We start from the raw sequence: 6280 nt of genomic DNA on the forward strand, positions 1-6280 counted from the left end.
AGCACTTGAGATGGAGCAAACATGATGATGTCAAAGTGTACACACGATTTGTTGGACCTACTATAAATCTAGACTTAGTGGCTTGGATCATATTTTATAATAAATTCTTTTGAAATAATATTCTTTCTTATCTTATTGTAACCAACTCATAGTTAATGATTTATTAACGAATTTAATAAAATTTTGGGAATTGTAAGCATATATATATATATATATATATATATATATATATATATATATATATATATATATATATATATATATATATATATGCTAATACCATAACAAAATTAGATATAATAAAATTTGAGTAGTCATTTTTTGAATTATCGATAAAAGTCTTGTACGAATTTAGTCAACACTTAAACATTGTGTACCTTTCTACTTCCTGCATTTCAAATTAGTTGTAATATTAATAAAATTGACACTATTTATTCATCATTTTTAATTTGTGATTAATTTTTAATCTATAGGTTAAAATATAGTCAAGTGAGATTTTGTTTGATTCGTTTCATTGCAAAGATTATCAATATTAAATTTTTTATAATTTTTTTACTATTTATAATTAAAGATATTAAGGATTGAATTAGTCTAGCATTAGACTACGTGAAAAAGCAAATGTTGCAAATAAATTGAAAAGGAGGAAGTATTTAAAAAGTCAAATCAAGTGATTTAAATGGAAATTAAATAAAAGAAGGATAATAATATTTACAGCCTTTAGGGCTGTAAGTTTGTAACAAGTTCTCTTTATCATCAATAATCTTAACATTTCAAGATATCTAATCTAGAAATTGAAAATAAATTAATACTCCATCCATTTTTTTTATTCTTCCCGTTTACTTTTTGCACATTTTTCAAATCAAATTTTAAACCTTAATATCTCTAAATACATATAATAAAAATTGTAAAAAATACATAATAAAAGGTATACATTAAGACGATTCTAACGAGATCTCACATAGATATATTTTATCTTTTAAATATATGTCAAATACATCAATCTAATTTATCTCTTCTTAAGGTAGAATATTCCAAATAAAAAGAAAGAATATTATATAATTATTTCTACTTCTAAAGAAAGAATAAATGCTAAACTAATTTAGTATAATTAAATGCTTATATTTTCAAAGAAAAATAATATTAAATTGCATAAATAAAATACAAGATTTTTTCTTATATACAGTCCTTAGAACTCTATATATCTTTTTTATAAATAAAAAAATTCAAATAAAACTTATTTATTACTCTCTCTGTTTTTATTTGTTCTTCTTATTTACTTTTTGCGCAGATCCCAATGTAAATGTAAAAGTCAAATAATTTTAATTGTGAGTTTTTAAAATTCTAAAAAGTTGATATTTAAAAAATACATATTGAGACGAATCTATCAAAATTCCACATTAATATATTTATTTCATATAGATCGATGAGAAATTACAATTGAAATTTGACATTAAAATTTATAAATTTTATTTGACAAAAACATATAAAAACTGTAATTTTGTACAAAGTTCTATTTAATTAAAAGACATCGCAAAGTACGGTCCCAACTCACACGGGTGAAAACACATTAGAGATGTTGACTTAGTCAAATGTCCTTTTAGCCAATGTTTTCATTCATTTGGTAGGATCCGTGATTTATATATTAAAGTTAAATAATTAATCAACTAATAAGTGGGTAATAATAGATGATTGATGATATATAGAACCTACAAGAACAATTATTAGCATCTAATTAAATTTTCTTATACCAAATGACAACTTCTCCCTTCCAAACATATAACCTCTTTCATTTCCATCAATCTTATCATGTGGACATTCCACTAAAGGGGCCTCATTAATCCCATCCTCTTCCTTTATAGACTATAATAATAATAATAATAATAATAATAATAATAAATGACATACTAGTATTTATTTATAATAATACAAGTCTTTTTGTAATTTTAACCATAGGAAAATTGATGTTAAAAAAGCAACTAATACAAATACAATTGTCCATTCAAGTATACTTCACATGTACTAACAAGTTCTCTTCATACAATGATTAAAAAAAATATACACCTCGCCAAGGGGTGAAGCAAGGACGATTCTGCACTGCAGTTTAGTCAATAAAATTGATTTACATTACTTAAATTCAAAATAAAATCAAATAGCACGTGTTAATATATACTAGATGAGTTAGTTATTGCATTGCCTTCTATATAAATGACCAGGATTTAAATCTTAACAAACGCATATTACTTAGTTTTTTAATTTATTATTTTTCATCATTATCCTTTATACTTTCTCCGTTCCATAATACCCGCTATATTTTCTATTTTTGGCAATTTCATATTACTTGCTACATTTCCGTTTTTAGTAATAAAACAATCATTTAAAGTTCTACCTACCCCTATTTTTATCCTACTCTATACTCTATACTCTATAATAAAATATTATACTATACTCTATAAAGTAACATAACAACCTATTTTTCCTTTTTCTTTTTTAATTAACAATAATAAAATACTATACTCTATAAAAAGTAAACAATCAGCTACAGTGTAGGTCAATCACTTTTCTTAATACCCGTGCCCATACAAATATAGCGACTAAAACGGAACGGTAGAAATAGGATATAGTGAAAAGTGAAAACAAACCACACCAAAAGGAGTAGTTCAATTATAAAGATTAACTCCCACAATGTAGTTAACTAATCATACCAATGAACTAAACAAACATGTATTGATAAACCTTCACAATGTTTGTTTTTCACTAGGTACACTACAATAAGAAAATTCTAATCAGAGAATAGAGATAGCTAATTAAAATTTCTTGGAACGATTATTATATAATGAGAAAATTGCATAAATAGGGGTTTCTTGCAGCCCAAATAAACACAATCATATAAATGTTTGTATATGGTTTGGAGTGAAGGGAGATCCTAATTCTTCTATTTTCCCTTGTGGTAACAATTTCATACATATCTATGCAGTATTTTATGAGATTATTTAATAAAATTTCTAAACTAGGTAAACTAAATATTTATATAATATACAAAGAATACATAACATGGCATGAATATTATTATATTTATTACGAGAAGGTCATATTAAATAACAGTTATATGTGAAGTTAACAAATCACTTTTATGTGGTAGGATTTGATTGGATGAAAATTTTGTGATTTTAATTTATCTTTTTTGGTTTTGTTTATTTTATTGTTATTCTTTTTGTCTTTTTATTGTGATTTACAAATCACGGTTATTAATTTGAAATTTTTATATTTATTACACCCCACAGTCAAAGTGGGAGTTAAAAAAAGTTGAGACTGGATCTAAAGTCTTGAAATGAGATAAAAGGAAGGTCTTCAGCAATGTTGTTTATGATATTTTATAGGCCTTAAGCAAATTGAAAGAAATGATCCCTTTCTATCAAAGTTGTTAAAATTGGGATTCTAATTAAAATCGTTTAGAGAGGTAGAATCGAATCGTAGGATCGTAAGATTCTACAATAAACCTAAATGTACTATTTAGTCATGATGATTTATCTCAAAAGTTTAAGTTTATGAATTAAAGTTTTATTCAATTTATTTTTAAGAATGAAATGAAAAAACAATTAATAATTATTTTGATTGTTCATATCGATGAAGAAATTTATTTTTTAAAAATTAGGATTTTGGATCGTTGAATCGGATCGCTAAATCGTAGAATCGTGTTATGATTCTACCTCTGTGAATTTTATTGTAATTAGAATTGTAAGATTCTATCACTTACGAATCTACCTACGATTCTAATCGCTTGCTCGTTTTAGATCGTAAAATCGTAGAATCGTAGATCAAAATCGTGATTTTAATAACGATGATCAATTTCGATTTTTGATGGATATTTGGCAAAGTAAAGTTGTGATTTACAAGCAGTGTTTTACGTCTAACATGACAACATTGTTGAAATGAGGTATTAGGCCCCTTTAACTCTAGACCGTAGGCAAATGTCTACCTTGTCTATGATCAGAAACGAACTTGCCCTTTAGTGAAAATATTGGCAATCTAATATCTGAAAGGAACATGAAGAACCTGAACTTGACACATACTACTTATTGATGGACAAAATGAATATATATTTCTGTGTTTGATTCTATGACTTGGGACTAGATTGCCAGATAAATAAATAGCTTTGATTTTAGGAAAAATTATCCTGTATAACCCCACATATTGTCCATCTTCTATAAATAATCTCAACTATTGATTAATTATAAATAATCCAACCTATGTATATTTTTTGCTGACATCAGCCCTTTTTACATTTTAACAAGTTACTGTAGGTACCTACTAGCCGTTACTCTCACTTTTTCTTCCTGCTATGCTTCTTCATTGGATGTAGCAAGAGGTGCTGTCAGCAAAAAATATACTCCCTCCGTTCCTTAAAGAAGTTCCCACTTTCCATTTTGGGGTGTTTCATTTGTTGTTCCCTATGAATCTTTCCATTTATATTACAAATTTTGGACAGAAATAACCTACTCATCCTTATTTTAATATTTAAATAATTCTTATGGTTTCCATATATCTTCCACTAACTTGATTTTAACATTTTTATATTCTTTATGGTCCCCACATGTTTCCCACTAATTTTTTTTTAAAAAAAATTTATAAGTTTTAGTCCCTATATTTTTTCCCCTAATTTTCTTATAATATTTTTTTAATATTTATGTACCCACTTTTCCTCCATCAAATTTATTATTCAACAAAATAATATCTCCAATACCTAAAATATTCTATTTTTCTTAATTCCCATGAACATTCTTTATGAAAACTTCATTAAGGAACATAGAGAGTACAAAGGTTAGATTATTTAAAAACAATCAATAGTTAGGATTATTCTAAGCAGATGAACAATAAGTGGGATTATTGATGAATATTTTCCTTTATTTTATTACAATAAACGAAAGTAGCAATCTGAATCAGACAACGAGTTTAAGAAGAAGATTGTGGAGCCTTTATGTTTTGGGCTATTGAGTTGCAGTTCGGCCAACCTTGTTGTATACGCAATCTGTTCGCTAGTTAACAAGGTATATGAACATTAGGGGGAAGTAGGGATGGTCATGGGGCAGGTCTGGAGCGGGTCTGGCCAGACCTGGACCCGGACCCTTTTATTTTTTGTGGATTCAGACCCGGATCCGGACCCTAAGGGTCCAAAATTTTCAGACCCAGACCCAGACCCAGATCCTACGGATCTAACGGGTCTAGGGTCCTTAACGAGTCTTATACAAAGCCTCTTTGATTTGTCAAAATTGAACCTTTTGCGAGTCTTTTTGTATTTTTGTAAGCAATTTATTATCGTATTACAAACACTTGTTCGAGTCCATAAAATTCAAATACAAAATAATTACTAAAATGTAAAAAAACTTGTCTAAATACATAATTAAAAATCAAATATAAAAGACTAAATGAGATACATAGTTTATATTAGAGGAGAAAGAAAAAGTTAAGAGTTACTGGACACTAATATTGCGGTAGTGCCTTACTAGTTACTGGATTGAGATTAATGAGAAGGCAAATTAGGCAATTAATATTCAAGGCATTATATATTAATAATAAAAACATTAATATTAGAATTTAGAAATCAGAAATTCATAATATAAAATTTAAAAGTTTAGGGTCCGGGTCTTCACCTTAGGACCCGGACCCGGACCCGGACTCGTCAAATATTTTTTGGATCCAGATCCGACCCGAATTCGATGGGTCTCAAAAATTAAGACCCAGACCCTTAAAAAAGGGGCGGGTCCAGAACGTGTCCAACAGGGTCCTGGACCCATGACCATCCCTATAGGTGGAAGTGGTTGAGATGTTAATGTTAATATATATTGGGTACTCTACAAAGATGAGTAAAAGTAAATCGAGGTGATTTTGGCATGTACAAAGAAAGCCCACAAATGCTATTGTGAGATGGGTGGAAAACATCACTTTTGAGGGAAACACTTGAGAAATGTGGGTGGAGAAAATTAGCGATATGAGCAAATTGCACTTCTCTGAGGACTTCACTGGAGGTAAGACTAGTTAAAGATGTAAAATTCGTGTCCTGGAACCGGTAATTTCCCTTACCATGATTATTATCGATACCTAGTTGATTGTTTTATACTTCTTTAGTTTGGTTTTTTCTTGTTCACCTTTCTTATCTTGTTTTGCCTCGCACTTATCTTGTTTATGGTGTGTTTGGTTTTTATGTTTTCTTTTGTAGATTTTCTCAAGCCAATAGTTTTTCTAACCGCAATGTATTCATCGCTTGTGATTAGGGTATGATCTA

Source organism: Amaranthus tricolor, chromosome 11, assembly GCF_026212465.1.
Source record: "Amaranthus tricolor cultivar Red isolate AtriRed21 chromosome 11, ASM2621246v1, whole genome shotgun sequence".
NCBI classification, from domain to species: domain Eukaryota; kingdom Viridiplantae; phylum Streptophyta; class Magnoliopsida; order Caryophyllales; family Amaranthaceae; genus Amaranthus; species Amaranthus tricolor.